At 37.9% G+C, this 19,171-nt stretch overlaps 1 protein-coding gene across 1 annotated transcript in view; it reads right to left on the bottom strand.

Annotated features, from left to right (window-relative positions):
- The window catches only part of TMTC2 (transmembrane O-mannosyltransferase targeting cadherins 2), a 769,045-nt gene that overhangs the window by 353,977 nt on the left and 395,897 nt on the right, over positions 1 to 19,171 (bottom strand). The window contains exons 13-14 of the transcript XR_003316605.4: positions 17,373 to 17,435; positions 11,310 to 11,402 (exon numbers count right to left, since the gene is read on the bottom strand). The gene's annotated coding sequence lies outside the window, so the exon portion shown is untranslated. The remainder of the gene's footprint in view (positions 1 to 11,309; positions 11,403 to 17,372; positions 17,436 to 19,171) is intronic.

Genomic DNA, 19,171 nt, shown 5'->3' on the forward strand with positions numbered 1-19,171 from the left:
GGTGGGAGTAAATCATTTTCAAATGTTGGAAGCCAATTAACTGTAATGAAATATAGTTGAATAACAATTAGTAATTCTACTTCAAAGTATAGTAATGGATAGAAAATAAACTTTCCAAAGAAGCACATTCATTGTGCAATTCTTTTAAAAACCACTTTAATTGTCAGGTTCCTTTTGAGTCAAGGTGTTGTAAATCATATTTTAGCAGGAATTCTGACAGCTGGGGAAATCCACCTGCTGAGTTATTACCTTTTAATTACCCAAATAAAGAACAAAGTAGAAAGCATGACAAACTTGAATAGAAAAAAACGAATATAAAATTAAGAAAGATATTACTCATGAATTGTAAGATTAACTTAACTCTCCCATATATATGAGAAGAAAACCACATTTATTATTTACAATGCTCCTTACCCCTTTTCCATAACTCCCTAAGGAAAACAGATCTCAAGGAAACTCATTTGCCCTGCTGAGTAAAGTGGCAAGATAATTTTGGAGATCACAGAGGTGTTGAGAGTCAAGAAGAGAAATAAGCCATTGCTAAATTGTTCCAAATGAGAAAAGGAAGTGTGGCCTCCAAGAGGAAGGGTGGAGTAGCCTGAAGATTGGAGTTGTGGAAACAGATGTGACAGCTGCCAAGGACAGAGAGTAGAGGTAATTAAGATGAATTTTAAGAAAGTTTGACAAGGTGAGAGGTCTTGTAAGTCCCATTTCCATCCAATCTAGGGTTCCTCAAGCTGAGCATATGGACACTGGGGACTAGATAGCTCTTCAGTGTGGGACATTCCAACGCATTTTATGAGTTTAGCAGCAAGCGTTAGCTACTAGAGTTAATAGCATTCCCCCATTAATTGTGACATCCAAACTGTCTCCAGACATTGCCAAATGTCTCTTGGAGGGCAAAATCACACTCACTTGAGAATAACTGATCTAATCTCAAACTTTTTTATTCTTTATTTGAGAGAGAGAGAGAGAGAGAGAGAGAAAGCAGGGGTGGGGGGGCAGAGGGAGGAGAAGGGAGAGAATCTCAAGCAGACTCTGCGCTAAGTGCAGAGCCCAATGTGGGGCTCAATCTCAGACCCTGAGATCATGACCTGAGCTGAAATCAAGAGCTGGACACTTAACCTACTGAGCTACCCAGGCACCCCCTGATCTCAAACTTTGACAAAGGTCTACATTAGTGTCTGTGCTTTCAAGTTCAGTAGGTATTATGCGTGTAAGGCATTAATTTACCTTAGTGTTCTCATTTGTTTGTTTCCTTGAATGTGCAGATTGGTCTCAGTGCAACCCAAAGCAATTGCACTACTACGTATTTACCCCCAAAGATACGGATGTAGGGAAAAGAAGGGGCACATGCACCCCAATGTTCATAGCAGCACTGTCCACAATAGCCAAACTGTAGAAGGAGCTGAGATGTCCTTCAAGAGATGAATGGATAAAGAAGATGTGGTCCATATATACAATGAAATATTACTCAACCATCAGAAAGGATGAATACCCACCACTCGCATCGACATGGATGGAACTAGGGGGGATTATGCTAAGTGAAATAAGTCAAGCAGAGAAAGACAATTATCATATGGTTTCACTCATATGTGGAACATAAGGAATAGCATGGAAGACCATAGAGGAATGGAGGGAAAACTGAAGAGGGGAATCAGAGAAGGAGACAAACTATGCGAGACTATGGACTCTGGGAAACAAACTGAGGGTCTCAGAGGGGAGGAGGGTGGGGGGATGGGGTAGCCGGGTGATGGGTATTAAGGAGGGCACATGTTGTGATAAGCACTGTTATATGCAACTATCGAATCATTGAATACTACATCAAAAACTAATGATGTACTATATGGTAGCTAACTGAACATAATAAAAAAAAAATGTTTCCCTACAGTGTCTCTTATTTTTTATGTTGTAGAATAATTAGCTACCTTTATCATTGAAATCTCTGGAGGTGTTATGATCTGGCTCAGACTGACTACAAACCTTGGGGCTCCAGAAAACACTTATTTTGGTATGTAACATTTCTATTTAGTATGTTATACACCTAAAATACTAAAACCTGAAAACAGATACACACATGGAATGTTACCTTCTGAATCATGATTAGGACATAAATCTGAGGATTGTATTGGTATATCATGATAGCCTCACAAGTAGAGAGGTAAAAGGGATGACTTAGAATTTATAGGATTTGAGTATTATAATTATTTGGGAACTCAATGCCCCCAAAGCACTGTCTATAGAAGAAAACTGCACTTCATTTAAAAGAGCTTAAAGATGGAGACGTGTGGTTTCTTATATTTATAAGCATATATGAACACTAGAGAGAGATTTGCTCGGAACATTTATACAGAATCAAAAGATTTTTGTAGGGGCGCCTGGGTGGCTCAGTCGTTAAGCGTCTGCCTTCGGCTCAGGGCGTGATCCCGGCGTTATGGGATCGAGCCCCACATCAGGCTCCTCCGCTATGAGCCTGCTTCTTCCTCTCCCACTCCCCCTGCTTGTGTTCCCTCTCTCGCTGGCTGTCTCTCTCTGTCAAATAAATAAATAAAATCTTTAAAAAAAAAAAAAGATTTTTGTAGCAAGATTTGAAAGGTTATGTGGTGAAAGTTTGAAGGACTGGAAATGACTGGAACAAGTCAAAGTACCTGAAGTATGAGAACATTGGCATGAGTGACTGCAAAAGCTTAGGATTCCCCAGAGCCTACATAGCTCTAACAGACTAATGAAGCTGAATCAGAAGGAAGAGGGAGAAAAGGAGAAAATGTTCGTGCTGAAGGAATAAGAAAATCACACAAAGCACCAGAACAGGAGGCCGATGTCGGCCTGCGTTGGCGACCCAAGGTTGGCTTCTTGATTACTGAGGTCCCCAGGATGGGGAATCAATTTCCATCCCGAGCGAAGGGCTCCTCAGAGCCAGCCTGGGCCTGCAATTCTGCATTTAATGTGATGAAGTATGACACAACAAGCTAACCACACCACCCAAGCACTGTTCACCCAGAGCCAGACCACGAGGCTGTCGGGAAAAGTTTAAGTAATAACCTGATATTGCTCGACATTTGGGAGATGGAAATTCTCCCAAATTTCATAGAAAATAACTCTGAGAAATACCATCTGATTCCTACTGAAGATATAGGTGAAGCTAAGAGTTAATGTGGGCAATTATTACACTCCGTCCCATTGCAACTGCCGATACCAATGGATTCGCCTGAGTCCCAGGGTCAGTCTATGCTATATAATACCATTCCTGGAGGTCTCAGTGATAAAGTGGGGGAGTGGTTGGACTATTTGTCAGGATAAATTGTACCCCCCCAGCTGAAGGAAGTTTAAGAAGTTTTTTCACTAAAGAAGCTATGATGGAAAAAATATTTATGTTACATACCTAAAATTAAAAATACATTTTATTGCAACTTACCACACATACACACAATTGAAGCAAAACTTTTACAAAGCAATATTTCTTTTTGATCTATTCTGTTTCATGCAAAACACTGGTCTTACCCACTGCCTACATCTCAGGATCCACTAATGGGTAAATACCTACATTTCAGAAACTACGTTATATAAAACATCCTATTTCAAGGTGAATTGATCCTCAGGCTAAATATTTCTATGTGATAAAAGATTACAGATATACAAGGAGAAAGAAGCAGGAAAAATCAATGTAAATGAGATATTGTAAAGAATACCTCAAAATCTGAAGAGATTTTCAGCTAATTCAGGGTGAGGTATAGTTCTAGCTGTACAGTCATATCATCTAGAGATAATAATAGTTAAGTCTTTAAAGAGGTAATTAAGGTAAAATAAGGTCTAATCCAATATGACTGGTGTCCTTATAAGAAGAGGAGATTAGAAAACAGACATGTACACAGAGAGGAAAGACTGTGTGAGGACACAGTGAAAAGACATCCATCAGCAAGCCAAGGATAGAGGTCTCAGAAGAAGCCAACATCTTGATCTTGGACTTCCAGTATCCAGAACTGTGAGAAAATAAATTTCTGTTAAGTATATTCTCTCTTTTTATGATTTTTTATTTATTTATTTGACAGAGAGAGAGAGACAGGCAGTGAGAGAGGGGAACACAAGCAGGGGGAGTGGGAGAGGAAGAAGCAGGCTCCCAGAGGAGGAGCCTGATGCGGGGCTCGATCCCAGAATGCTAGGATCACGCCCTGAGCCGAAGGCAGACACTTAACGACTGAGCCACCCAGGTGCCCCCTGTTAAGTATATTCTTATGGTCAGAAAAATCTAGGTTTGAAACTTGGTTCCAGCACAAAAAATGTTTGTAAAATTGGCCATGTTACTTAAGCTTTCAAATACTTTCAAAGGATCAATAATAATAATACCTACTAAAAAGGAGTCATGAGAAAATATACTTGAAGTACTCATAGTAAACTTAGTTACTATTAAAAATTGTAACATTTTTTGAATGCTAATTGAACACATCTTAAGTGCATAAAAATATCTCTATCATGAGGTCCAATGATTTTACTCAAAAGAAAAAAATGCAGACACAGATATACACCACCAAATACTGTTCACAGTGTGTTTTATGTTAACATAGGGTCAAAATAATCCAGGTATTTAAAATTAGAGTAATAGTAAGTAAATTATGATATAACTATAGATGGAATATTTTATAGTTTTTAAAAAGCACTGTTAATAATAGTTATTACACATTAAGTGAAAACAACAAAACTTAATATCATAGTCTGATCTTAACAAAATAAAATATACCTAGAAAAAAGATTAAAAGGATATAGAGTATGCCAAGTTATTAATAGTGGTTGCCTTTCCCTAAAAGTACAATGGACGGGATTTTCCCTATTTTTTATGTCTTCTCTACTACTATCTATTTTTATTACTTTATCATTTCTCTTTTTATACATGTATAGATAGATACGCATACAGATACAGATATATTTGTCTATCCATCTAATCTCAGTTTTAAAAGAAAACTCAGAGGTACAAACAAAATTCCCAGTGGAAGTACTGACATGGTCTCTATGCCCTTCCAACATTTGAAAATGTGAGCTCTCCAAAGATAAGCAATATATATTTAATAATCTCTTGTATTTTTTTTATTAAAGATTTATTTATTTGAGAGAGAGCACATGAGCAGGAGGGGGCAGAGGAAAAGGGAGAGAGAATCCCAAGCGTACCTCACACTGAGCACAGAGCCCAACACGGGGCTTGATCTCACTACACTGAGATCATGATCCGAGCCAAAACGAAGAGTCCATCGTTTAACTGACTGAACCACTCTAGTGCCCCTTAATAACCTCTTTTAAATCACAGAGGACTCTGATGTCTGGGTGGCTCAGTCAGTTAAGCATCTGCCTTCAGCTCAGGTCATGATCCTGGGGTCCTGGGATCAAGCCCCACATCGGCTCCCTGCTTAGTGGGTAGACGGCTTCTCCCTTCCCCTCTACCCCCTTTCCCCACTCATTCTCTCTCTCTTGCTCTCAAATAAATAAATAAATAAATAAATAAATAAATAAATAAAAATCTTTTTAAAAATCCCCCAGAACTCAACTCAGTGAAGTATCCTGAGTAATTGTTAATAAGTGATTGAATATATGAATATGACTATACAAGTAAGCAAGTATTTGTGGTATAGATCTGACAAATTACTATTGTAAAGGATTCTTAGAGCTTGCCTGACACAGGTCATGCTACTCCAAAAGGGTATGTTTAGAAAAGGAACAGACTGGGGCACCTGGGTGGCTCAGTCAGTTAAGTGATGGACCCTTGATTTTGGCTCAGGTCATGATCTTATGCATCAGGCTCCATGCTTGGCAGGGAGCCTGTTTAAGATTCTCTCTCTCCCTTTTCCTCTGCATCTACCCCCACCTAAAGACATAAAAATAAAAAAATAAGTGTACAACTCACTTATTATGAGAAAAAGAAAAGATTATGCATGCATTCTCTAGTCTTTTGAGATTTAAACAGTCCTGTGCTAATAGAAATTAAAATGTTTTCTAAGATTTTTATGACATTTATAAATTAGTTCAATGAAGAATATATGTGTGTAGATAATGAACTTCTTCAAATGTTGAGCTTTCAAATGGCTGTTTAACATGGAAACCTATCACTGAACTTTTCTATCAGTGACACATTATGCAGTGATAGCAAAAAAAAAAAGAGAAAAATAACATTAGAAATGAACCACAACTTTTAAGAGATTGGTACCATTCAGAATATGAATTTTCATATTGAACTGGTAATAATGACCAACATGTGCTGAATTCTTTTAGTTGATATGAATGTCATTGTAAAGAGGTCAGGAAAAAAATGCATTAAAATCCTCTATAGATCAATTAGACTTTCTTCGTTCCATGTCCACAGACTTAGTTCATACACTAACAAACATATGCCATTAAGCACAAGAAGACTAGGTAAAAATTTATGATAGATTTGCACAGCATGTTTGTTACCACTGGAAAACAAGGTAGATTTTTTTTTTTTTAAAGATTTTATTTATTTATTCGACAGAGATAGAGACAGCCAGCGAGAGAGGGAACACAAGCAGGGGGAGTGGGAGAGGAAGAAGCAGGCTCACAGCGGAGGAGCCTGACGTGGAGCTCGATCCCGTAACGCCGGGATCACGTCCTGAGCCGAAGGCAGACGCTTAACCGCTGTGCCACCCAGGCGCCCCAACAAGGTAGATTTTTAAGCAATGTCTTAAGCAGTATGATAGATTATATGGGAAATTCAAAAGAAATATAAAAATTATTTCCTCTTGTTTCTGATTCATATCTTACTGCATAGACGAGAAGTCCTAGATCAATGTCTAAAAAATAATAAGAGTATCATTAAATTAACAAATGTCAAAATTTTGATCCACAATTTCTTGATGAGGTAGAGAAAAAGAGAATCCTTATATATTGTTAATCTACGTGTAAATTGGTGGCATTAAATCCCTGTGGCATTTTCTGTTCAACTTAAAATGCACATAGCTGTTGACATAGCAATCTATTTCTAAATATTCTGTGTATGGGTATATGTGCATGTGTGAAATTATACACCCACACAAACATACACGTATATTCAGTAGAGCAGTGCTACAGTTTCATTGTGTCCCCACTAATAAAATAAATCCCTTATAAAAGACACTCCAAAGACTCCAAAGAGCTCCTTTGTCCCTTCTTCTATGTGAGGACACAAGGAGAATTCTACAACCCAGAAGAGGGAATGCTGGCATCCTAATCTTGGACTTCCAGCCTCCAAAACTGTGAGAAACAAATTTCTGTTGTTTATAAGCCACCCAGTCTGTGATATTTTGTGATAGCCAACTAAATGGATGAAAACAAGCAGTTTTATAATAAAATATTGAAAGTCACTGAAATATCTATTAATATAGGCTTAGTTAATACAATATTGCAGCCCCCTGCAATCATAAAAAGAATGAGGAACTCTCCATATATTATTACAGATGTAAGATATATCGAAAAATGATGAAAGCAAAATCTCTAACTTGTAGACATAAAAAGAATATGCACATTCACCTGGATTCTGTAGAATACCTCTGAAAATATGAAGAAACGGATGGTAACAGAAATCCCTAGAGAGAGGTACAGAGCTGCTGGGGAAGAGAAGTGAGACAGAAGTTTGTTTTTCTATGTATACACTTCTATGCTTTTGACTTCATAACATGGGCATCCCACACCAAGTAACTCGAACTATAAATTACTAAAGATGTTAGTGATTGTCCTATTTTTATAATACAAAAAAAAGAAAGAATTCAGATGTTTTAATAATTCCTATGGCACAGAGTATAAGCATTGCAAGACTGAATAATAACTTGAAGAACTATTTCACTTCAGGTCAATAAAATTGTAGTAGGCACCCATTATGTGATAGACTCTTACATACTAAGAGGGCTAGAGATGTGTTGTGTCTTCTTAGAGAGCTATGAATATTTTAGGAAATGAGAAAAACACAAAAGAGAGACAGCTCTATATTAACAGAGGCTAAGTAGCCGACTGTCTACTTAATATTGAAAGTACGCTATACTTGATTATTACAAAATGTGAACTGTCCAGAACCATATATCTGAAGGCATTTAATTTGTATTACCCACAAGTTTTCATCATTTCCAAATGACTATAAAAATGAACAAGTATTTTTGTATCTCCTTCCTTCTCTTTAATAATTTTTAAAAATACAAGATTAATTATTATGATGTGATGCTAGATCTTTTGTAAAAAGAAATACGATCACAATGTAATAGGAAAGACCAAAAATAAGTAAATTACTTCACACTAAAACTGATGGCAATTTACCAGCATATTAGTACTTAGGCTTTTATGAGTGAAAAATTAATCAGAAGGAATACAATTGTTTACATTTTTAAGAGTACAAGAATAAAAGTTGAATGGTGTGAAAAATGGCTAGACAGTCATTAAATACATTGCTAATTAAAACTCTTCCACAACCTGCTATATGAACCACTACTAAAATAGAATTGGACTTGGTTGAATTAAGAATTTCTCTTTTTATGGTTCTTCATAGATGCATGGTTTTAAAGAATGAAAAATGTGATAATAAACAAATTGTAAATTGTTATTTTAATCATGCCAATCTTTGCTTAATTGGTAACAGCCTTAGACACATTATTAAGAAGAAATGTCAAGAAATGCCTGTTGCTTTCATTTCCTCAATATTTTCAGGTTGCAAAGTAGAAAAAAGTCATAATAACTGGGCTGATTTTTTTCAAGTAATATTTTGTGAGTTACACAATAAGGACCATGAAGCTGCTAAGTAAGTGAAACTAACAAATTTCTTGCCCTTAATAGAGAAGCCATTCTAGTGGGTGAGTCAAACAATAAATAAGGGAATAAAAATATGATCGAGTGAGAAGTTATGGTAAGTGCTGTGAAGGAAAAAGAGTAGGTAGTAGTAAAATACAAAAAGGGGTGAGAAAGTACAATCTAGAGAGTAAACTAAGTCATCTCTGAGAAAAAGCTATCAAAATTGAAACCAGGCTGAAGCTTTATAGTCAAGAGGGAAAGTGCCATGATGATATCGAGATGCAGGAAGGGGCAGATCATGCCAGTACTTGGCTTTCATGTGAGATACAACAGGAAGTCAATAGAGGTTCCAAGAATGGAGGTACCAGATTGAATTTATATTTTTCACACTTCACTCTTGTTTCCATTTTGGGAATAGGTCGGAATGGGACAAAAATAGAAGTAGGGAGCACAAAGGAGGTTCTTACAGGGGTCCGGGAAAGGAATGATGGTGGACTAGGGTGGTAGCCTTGGGAATTGAAAGCTCTGAATGTAATTGCTGATGGATTAGAGGCAAATAATGAAGAGGAAGAAATCAGGCAATACTCCTGGATTTCTACTTGAGAAAGTCAGTGAATTGTGGTGTTATTAAAAAAAAATAGGAAGAATAGGTTTTGAGAGCAGAGTGCAGTCAATCGCGTGAGTTTGAAGTGCTGTAAGATAACCAAATGATTCCACATAGGAAGTTGGATATGCTAAGAGGAGAAAGTTGAGATAGATACTATCGCAGGATCCCTTGTATTTATTCCAATAATTACCTGACATGTCTTTCTTCTCAGCTACAATGAGAAGTGCCTGAGGACTGATACATTTCTTGTTCATCATTGCTCCCCAAATTTCTGATATACACTTTTAATAAAAGTATTAGTGAATGAATGAATACTATGGCCTTAAACCCCAGGCTTGAGCATGCGCTTTTTTAATTGTGTCATGTAAGAATTAATAACCTTAACAATATTTAGCCCTTTTTTTTATGCTGCCAAACAGCTGTATCAACTCCTAAAACTGACATTCAGATCTGGAAAATATTTTAAAAGTTACCTAATAAAATTCCTCTTTTCACAGGTTGGAAAATGGGTTCAGACAAAGAGCTACTCAAGGTTACAGTTGTTAGTATCAGAGTTGAAACTAGAACCAAGTTTTCTTACTCCACAACTGGAGATCGTTCTATACCCTTCTGATCAAAATCCAGCAAAAAATGGTTCAACTAGTTTGCACGGCATAGATATAACTAAAAGTTTCACAGAAGATCACAAACACCATAAATTATAAACTTGCTTATAAAACAAATTCTCAAATGTGGAATACTAACACACTACTTTTTAATTTACTCGCTCAAAGGACTTCATAAATTAAAGAGAAAAACACCCACGTACACACTAAATTACTAAATGTTCTTTGGTTTCCAAGGAATTCTCTCACCAGACTTTAGAGTAGAGACATTTATGATGGAAGATGAAGTCACTTTTAAAAAGAAAACATTGGTTCTTTTGAATATATGGAAAACCAAATGTGTGTCAATATGCCGCTGAGTCAATCAGACCACAGTAACCATACTAGAATCTTCCTCAGTGTTCTCAGACTTCTGAAGACCTATTACATTTTCCCATATTAAAAATATGCCTAAATGACAACAGCAATAAAAATGTGTACAAGATAAACATCGCCACACTCTAGAGGCACATCGCAGATTTCTTTATTTCTAGCACACAGCTGATGAAACCTGTGTCACAGGCTATAACTGCTCATAAAAAACGGAACTCTTCAGTCTTTTATAGACTAAAAGACTCACTGTCATTATAGAGAGCTTTGAAATACCCATGCGTTCCTTCAGTGCTTAAAAACACAACGAATTTGGAAGTTCATGAATGCCTACAAAACACTTAGAAATAGCTAAGCTTCAGAATATCGCCATCATATAGGGCTTTTCAACTATGCTGGACATAGTTTGGGAAAGTAATGTGGGTTCCCAGAAGCTGACCAGTGCTTTATATTGACTGTAAATTTAGCCATGTGTGGCACATCTGGAAGCGTAGTCTGTCTGTAGGAGGAAATGAGGAGACTCTTGTGAAAGAATTAATCCAAAGGGAATAGAGTGTAGATACACAGTGCGGTCCAAGGAGATTAGCACCACCATAAATCCAAAATTTCCAACCTCAACTTGGAACTAAACAGTGACAGAAATTCTATGTTGTTTCCCTATCCAGCATTCATTCCCATCCTCCCCAACAACTATTGCAAACTCTGCTCTCCTAAAACCTCTAAACCTTCTCCACTCCCTTTCTCTCCTCAGATGTTTTTACCTCTCACCTCAGATATTAGAAGCAATCAGATATGAAAACCCTCAACTTCCCACTACCCAAATCAGTAAACCTATTGACCTCCACACACATCCCTGTTCCCTTTACTGCTGTCTCAGGAGAAACGACATCCTTCTTCTAATTCATTTGTCAATTAATTCAACAACAAACCACTGTTGAATGATTTGGATTTCAATTCCAAGTTTGGGGGAAACTCACCCACCAGTTATCTTCTTTGTCCCACATCTTCAGCCTCTCCCTCTTTACTGAATCCTTTCCAGCAGCAGTTAAACACGTTCAAATTTGCCTCACCTTAAAGAAACAAATATATGAAAAACAAAGCACTTACTCCTTTCACCCTACCTCCTCCTAGGCCTGCAGCACCTACCTATTTTTGTCCTTTCCTTCCCAAACTACTCAAGATGTCTGTACATCTTGTTGTCTCCATTTCCACTCCTCCACTTGTCAACCTACCCTACAAAAGCTTTTAGCCCAAACATTCTTCTGAAAATGTTCACATATGTATGCATGTATGTATGCATCTGAAGTATAATTAACATTGAAAATGCTTGCTTTCAGATTACCAATGACTTGTACCTAGCAAAATACAACAGATACTTTCCATTCCTTCTCTTGTTTGAAGTATCATCAGCATTCAAAACTGACAGCTACAACCTTTTTCTGGAAATAATTTGTTTCCTTGGCCTTCCTGACTCCATATTCCCTCCCTCCCTTTTCCCCCTATTTCTATGGCCTTTCCTTCTCAGCTTCCATTGCAAGCATGACATCATAGTGTCTCGCAGAGCTCGTAGGCCATATTTTCTTCACATCCGTGCACTCTATCTAATCAAAATTAATTAGCTTCCACATTATATGCTGATGATTCATAAACCATCTTCATTTCTGAATTCTTTATTGACCATTAGACCCATTTCCCATACATCCCTGATTAGGGAAAGAAACCCAAATTAATTTTTCAAAAACTGGTTTTGACCTCTGCTCATTCGCAAAATTGTCACCCCAGTCCTTGTCTTCCGAATCAGTAAATAGAAGCACAAATGACCAAAGTGTTCCAGCCAGGAACTTGAAAGTCACTTGATTCCTTCCCTCACACCCTCATACCCTAAATCCATATCCTAAAAATTCTACCTTTTAAATAGGTCTAGAATCGGTCTACATTTCTCCCTAATCAGAGTTACAGTCATTGTTCAATTACCCTACCATAATGGTTTCCTTACTGATCTATGCTTGTGATTGCATTCTCAAAACTATAGCCAGACTAAGCTTTTAAAATGCAGTTTCTACTGTATATCTCCCTGCTTAGAAGTCTTCCAATGTTTTTATAGTTTTACTACACATGTCTGCTTCCATAAATAATAGATACTATTTTATTTATGTTTTTAAATTTTTCATATATGAAATATATACTATATATTTTTCTGGAACTTTCCTTTTTAACTAAGCATCTCATTTTTTAATGTTATCCTCAATTCATAAGCTCTAAGGCATTTTTTCAACTGATGAATAGGGCTCCATTGTGCAACTAAACCAGGGTTTCTTTATTCATCCCTCTACTGAGGGCTGTTATGTTAGTACCACTTTTTTTTTATTTGCAGTGAACAATGCCGTGAGTAAGTTTCTTGAAAATGTCTCTCGTGTATATGTGTGAGGGTTTCTCTAAAACAGACAGCAGGAAGACAAATTGCAGGGTCATAGGGATTATATATTCTGAGCTTCACTAGATACCTCGTCATTGCACGGGAATGATATACTCTAACTTTAGGGCTGTGGTTATCTAGAAAGAAAGGGAGGGAGGGAGGAGAAAGGATATGGATTTGAAATTTTAGCTGAAATGAAAACTTCCATTTCTAAAACAAAAATAAGTGAAGTAAATGCAAAATAATACGCTTCATGATGACTACAGAGTTACCTAATGCGTTGTTTTTTAATTATTTTGTAATTTTAGAATATTTCATAATTTAAAGTACTTTTAATAAGGCTTTCAATGGTTTCTCATTATCTTTGACCTTTCCAGCCTCACTGAAGAAAGCATACTGCTCTTATCTGACCTCCTCAGATGGGCTCACTCTCTCTGACTCTAGGGTCTTTACACACTTTCCCTCTCCTTGAGGCATCGTTTTTTTCCCCCAATTTCTCTCGCAGCCACTTACTTATTTAATTTCTTCTCATCTCTCAGATCTTAGCCTAGATGTTACTTCCTCAGGAATACTTCCCTGACCTTCTGAGATTAATTTTCCCTCATTATTCCTTCTCGTGGTGCTACTTCCTGTTTTGAAACACTTCCATTTGCAATTATTTCTTCAACATCTATCTTTAAACAATAATTCATTATTTAAATTATAAACAATATAATATATATTTTATACATATTATATATAATATGAATAATATGGTGTATTCTGGGCCCCTTAGGGCAAAAACTCTACTTCCAGCACGCAGCACAATGCCCGGTACATAGGTGTGCAATGAATAGTCACTGGAGAATGAAAGGGTCAGAGGAACATTTGTGAGTCATGCTAGGTAGGGGATACTGGACCCTACAGTCCAGCTCCCAACCCACAGTAGACCAATGGAGATCTAGGGCAAAAGGCATTAAAGTTTTAAAAATAATAATAAAATGAGAGTCACATTACCAGAGATCTGTAAAATACTGAGAGCACAGAGCAGCAAGGCCTTGTGACCCATGGAAGTACATGTGATTTCTAGATATTAAATCAACTTTCCACTATCTATCTGGCGTCACAGTTGCTGTAGGATGGAACAGGGACTGGACACACAATGGTCTAAGCAGCAAGCAGGACCAACCAGATCTGGAATCAAACGCTAGACTTCTGAAGGGCAGGAGCCACCACTGGGACAATCAGGGAAGTGACCAGAACGGTAGAATGTCATGTCTTGGTCAGGAACTCTACATTTACCAGCCCCTGTGAGAAGGTATCCGTTTATCAGAGTGGGTAGGGGAAGAGTCACAGAAATTACTCTTACTCATATTGCTGCCCTATCATGCAAACACTTAATTTTTTTGTCACCAGATCACAAAATGAAGACTTGATGAGTAAAATATTGTCACAATCCCATGTGAGGAGGCAGAGCTGGAAATAAATCATAGGTATATGCTATTTCTTTTTGGTATATGTCATTTTTTTTAAAGATTATTTATTTATTTATTTGACAGAGAGAGAGAGAGACAGCCAGCGAGAGAGGGAACACAAGCAGGGGGAGTGGGAGAGGAAGAAGCAGGCTCCCAGAGGAGCAGGGAGCCCGATGCGGGGCTTGATCCCAGGACCCTGGGATCAGGCCCTGAGCCGAAGGCAGACGCTTAATGACTGAGCCACCCAGGCGCCCCTGGTATATGCTATTAGTTGCATCTAAAATGCAGACATGCAAGGTGCGTTAAATCTTCAAATAAGGGCAGATCTAAGGCAAAGACAGGTCAAGCTTTGCAAACAATCTATGACTTTCCATGAAAACATCTGTTTTCAACTTTGTCTATACCATAGCAGCAGCTACAAATGTTCTATTTTTTTTTTAAGATTTTATTTATTTATTTGAGAGAGAGAGAGAGAGAGAGCACAGAGGGAGAGTGAGAAAGAGAAGCAGACTCCCCATTGAGCAGGGAGCCCGATGCAGGGATCGATCTCAGGACTCTGGGATCATGACCTGAGCCAAAGGCAGATGCTTAACCGACTGAGCCCAAATGTCCTACTTCTTAAGAAAATACTTATTTATGCTATGTTTATGTGCCGGACTGAATAAGAACATCTGGAAATATCTCTCCCCCCAAAATTTGATTTTGACAAAATGAGTTATTTTGTCTAGCTGATCCTAAGTCACTGAATTGACTGAATTCCCATATTTTGGCTAGTTGTTTTAGTTATCTTGTTAATTATTTCACTGCCAGAATGCCCTTTCTGAATATAAACCTGGCATAGATCATGAAAACATAAACAGCCTAAAAAGCTCTTTAAAACTACTCTCTCTCTCACTTTTCTTGCTCTTATCCTAGTGCTGTTATAAAACATATTACTTTCCTGCCCTCCTTAGAAATTCCTTGGGGCCAGTATCCTAGACCCCATAATTCACTCAAAAGCTATGTTATTGTCAAGGCAGCGGTTATATCCCCAAGAGTCTTGATAAATAATTCATTGAATGCATTCATTTCCAGAAGATCCACTCAGCTATGAACCTGGTTCTTCTTCAAGACAGAGCAAATATTGCCTCAAAATTGAAGAGCCAGTTCAGCATAGACCAACTACTGGGAAAGCTAAGCAGAAAGACAATTTTTAGTATATAAACACTGAAGTAGATTGTAAATTCCTGTTTACTTGCAAATTTATTGCTGTCTGCCAAAGCAGCATCTGCAGCGACAGAGCGGGGGGGGAGGAGGAGAGAATCCTCAGACTGGGGAGGGAAGAGGAGCTCGTGGGCCCTACAAGCAGTGACCAGCAATGCCCGGGGAAGAAGCAAAACCCCAGACGGCTGTTGCTTCTAGAGAGGAAAGGGAGATCCAGGATCAGTATTTCTCCTCTTCCCTTCTCTCCCGCTGATATGCATTCACTTTCTTTCCGTAGAGCCTTACTGAAAGTCAGAGTAACAGTCCCTACTGCCTGTTATTTAAGCAAAACTAGAGTCAATTTAACATTTGCCCTGTGAGGAATACTCCGTCTTTCAGCAAAAATACCCATCATTCGTGTGGCGGCGCTACGCCCCCAGCTTTTTCACTGAGCACTTACTTCTTCTTGACACTCCTGCCCATCGTCTAAGCGATGGCATTCATCCTGCCTGGTTGCCACAGAGATACATGCCACGCCCGCAACGCGGTTTCCGCGGTCTGGAGACCTCTGCCCCACAGTCGCTGCTGGAGCCTTAGAAAGACTAGGAGTCCATTTGCTGTGGTTACAACAGCACGAGGAGGGGCACGCCAGTGAAATTTCTGCCTCGTTGTTGAACCTCACGCAGTGTCTGTCAAAAGTATCTGATCAATCATTCTTTTCAGTATTCCATCTTTTCTGTTTTGACTATAAGGCACATGAGGGAAGGAACTATATCTTTCTTGCTCACTATGTGCCTGGAACATGGTAGTGATTTAAGAAGTATTTGTTGAATGAGTACGTGTTTTGGATGGATGGATGGATGGATGGATGGATGGATGGATGGATAGGTGGATTGATGGGTAATAGGCGGATACTTTCTCATAGATCTTTGGGTCTCATAAAGTTCAATATTATCTGAAATGAATCATCTCAATGCAGCATTAAGGATGCTGATCCCAGAAAGAGGAAGAAAGCCTTGTTAAACCTTCACTGACTCCACTGGGTACAGTTAATGATATAAAAGGAAGGCAGAACATTTAGGAGCTCTGTGTTTATTAAACTCATTAGGACTCCTAATCTGAATATTATTTGCATTATGCAATCTCAAAATTTTTAATGCTACCAAATTAATATGTAAGCAAGTGGCTAGAGTAGGAAAAAGTATTGCATTTTCACTGGGATCTGCCCTGCCAATCACATCTCTAAATATAATTACAATAATGAGTGCTTTTAATCAATTTGCAGACTCCTTTGCTCCATAGACCGTAAAGTGCAGTTAAGGAGTTTCATAAGTGAGACTACTGCAAAGCCTCAGTATCTTCCGCAGTGGTGGGTGTGAGCATAAGGAAGTAGAGGGGGGTCGGTCTCTCACGGGGCTTTCATATTCTGTCAGTGGGGCAGCCACATAATTAGAACTATGACTTTGAAAATCTAAAACATAAATTAGTTCTCTCTCAGATGCCCTAGTGCCACTACCATATTAGCTTTGTTGGCATTTGGAGGGAAAAGAACTTCTAAGGGATTTTATTTTCTGTGAGTTTGGGGCTACACACGAACACATTATGTTTCTTTTTTGATGAGGAGGCCCGGTCAATATTTAATAATGTGACCCTGATAGGTTCCTGGTTGAAGAACAGACATAGGCAACATTCCAGGGCAGGCAAGGCCAAAAAACAACTCCTTCTTCTTCTTCCTCTTCCCCTTCTTCTTCTTCTATTATTATTATTATTATTATTATTATTATTATTATTATTATTATTATTTTACCTCAGCAATACTGATCCAAGGCAACTGGTTCCATGGAAAATGTGTGTGGACTTGCACATATATATAAACACTGCCAGAAAACCGCAGAAACATCAAACATCCATTTAAGGACCAAAGAAGAGAACTGTTAGACTAATTAATCATACATCTCCCAGGGTTACTGGTACTTGGCAGTACTTACTGGCTATTTTAATTTGCTGGGTCTTCTTACATTTGTCAGAAGTTATGGTGGAGATTCTTTCCCCTGTACAGAGAAGGGGAAAATAAAGAATGAAGAAACAAAATCTATATTACCACCTGGAAAAAGAAAAAGATAAAGAAAACTTGGGGTCCAATGAAACACGGTAAAAGAAAGAATCTGGAAAACTGGTAGTTTGCTGGAACTTGGTGGCTGTTTTTCCTACAATGAAATAAAGAATTTAAGGAAATGTGAGGTGCGCTTTGACCTTCACCACCCTTAGATTTCCAAAGCACTGAAAAAGCTGTTCTCCTAATTTTGATCTTCATCTTCGAGATTGCAACTGCCCCCCAGGACTTTGTTTTATACATAAAGTTATTATCCCCTTTTGAATCAGGTCTGTTGTAAATGTTCATTATAATCACTGCTGCTTAATTTAGCAGATGGTTGGAACCGAACAATTCTTCTCGGAGGAATTAAATATGGTTATGTCATTTCCCAAGCTGATTTAAAAGAAGAAATCTGAGATCAAGTAATGTTTCATTTTCCGTATTAGTTGAGAATGGCTGCCATAGATGTTTTCTTTTCCTCACGTCTATAATTTTGAATATCTGTGATGAACTCATTCGGTCTTCCATTTTTTTAGCTCTTGATGCTTTTCAATAAAGAAATAAAAATGAATCAATCATTGTACCCAAATCCCACATTTTGCTACATCCCAAAAGGGATTTTCCTATTATATTTGCACAGCACTGTTTCTCATCTGTTGTCAGCAAATACAAGGTGGCTAGAAATTATTTCTTACATCAGACTGTTGATACATGTTAGTTCCAACGCCCATGAATACCTTGCACTGCTCTCAAGATATCAGTGATCAAATACAATTAGCATGAAACAGAGAAGCCTCATCTAAAAAAGTTCTCAATATCTCCTACCTCCTCAAAATGCCATCTATGTTTTTGTTCAGTGGATGTTCAATTGACTAAGGACTGTTTTAGCAGGATCACACATTTTGAAAGACAAGAAACTAAAAAGGGAGGGATTGCTTGTAGTTTCAGATCTGTATCTAAGTAACAGGGTCACTTCTTTTCACCCTGGGGCTCTTCCAAAAAAGGTGGTTTTTCTAAACCAAGATTCCACTATTCATAAGGGCTTATTCTTATATGTAATTCAACCTTTTTGAACTTCCAATTTCTATGCTCTCCCAGTCTCCTACTGTTCCTGTTGATCTTTACTCTGGACACAGTAGGAAGCCAAGGGAGGGTAATATTTGAGGGTGTGCATAGATGGTTGATTTAGTCAAGGGAGCTCATTACTATGCCATTATGTTTTGTATATAGAAGCTTTCTTCTGAGGAAGTAAAGGATCTTAATTTCAAATAGGAAGTAAGCTTTGCAATTCCCTTGTGAAACTGGCAAATTATATTAAAACAGACAGATGTCTTCTAGCGAGTTTTGGGACTATAAGAGAAAGTAGTTAGGAGACTGTGGTCTGTGTCTGTGTCTGCACTTGCTAGCACTTTAGATCCCTCTGTTTCAGTATCCCCTTCATAACCACAAATTACGGCCATGAAGATTAATGGGATTGTGTGTGCGCAAAATACATATGTGTATAAAATATATATACATGGAAGTTCTCTATGAATGAAAAAATACTGTTTGTGTGCAAGTTGCTTTTAACATTATTATTGGCAGTAGCCTCTCCCCTCTCTGCCGAGAACTTGAGAAAAAGGAGTGATAAGATGCCATGTGTGGGCATCCTTGGGACGTGCTTTGACTGTTTTCACTACTGCTGCTTCCCAC

Source organism: Ursus arctos, unplaced genomic scaffold (genome assembly GCF_023065955.2).
Source record: "Ursus arctos isolate Adak ecotype North America unplaced genomic scaffold, UrsArc2.0 scaffold_21, whole genome shotgun sequence".
Lineage (NCBI taxonomy): Eukaryota > Metazoa > Chordata > Mammalia > Carnivora > Ursidae > Ursus > Ursus arctos.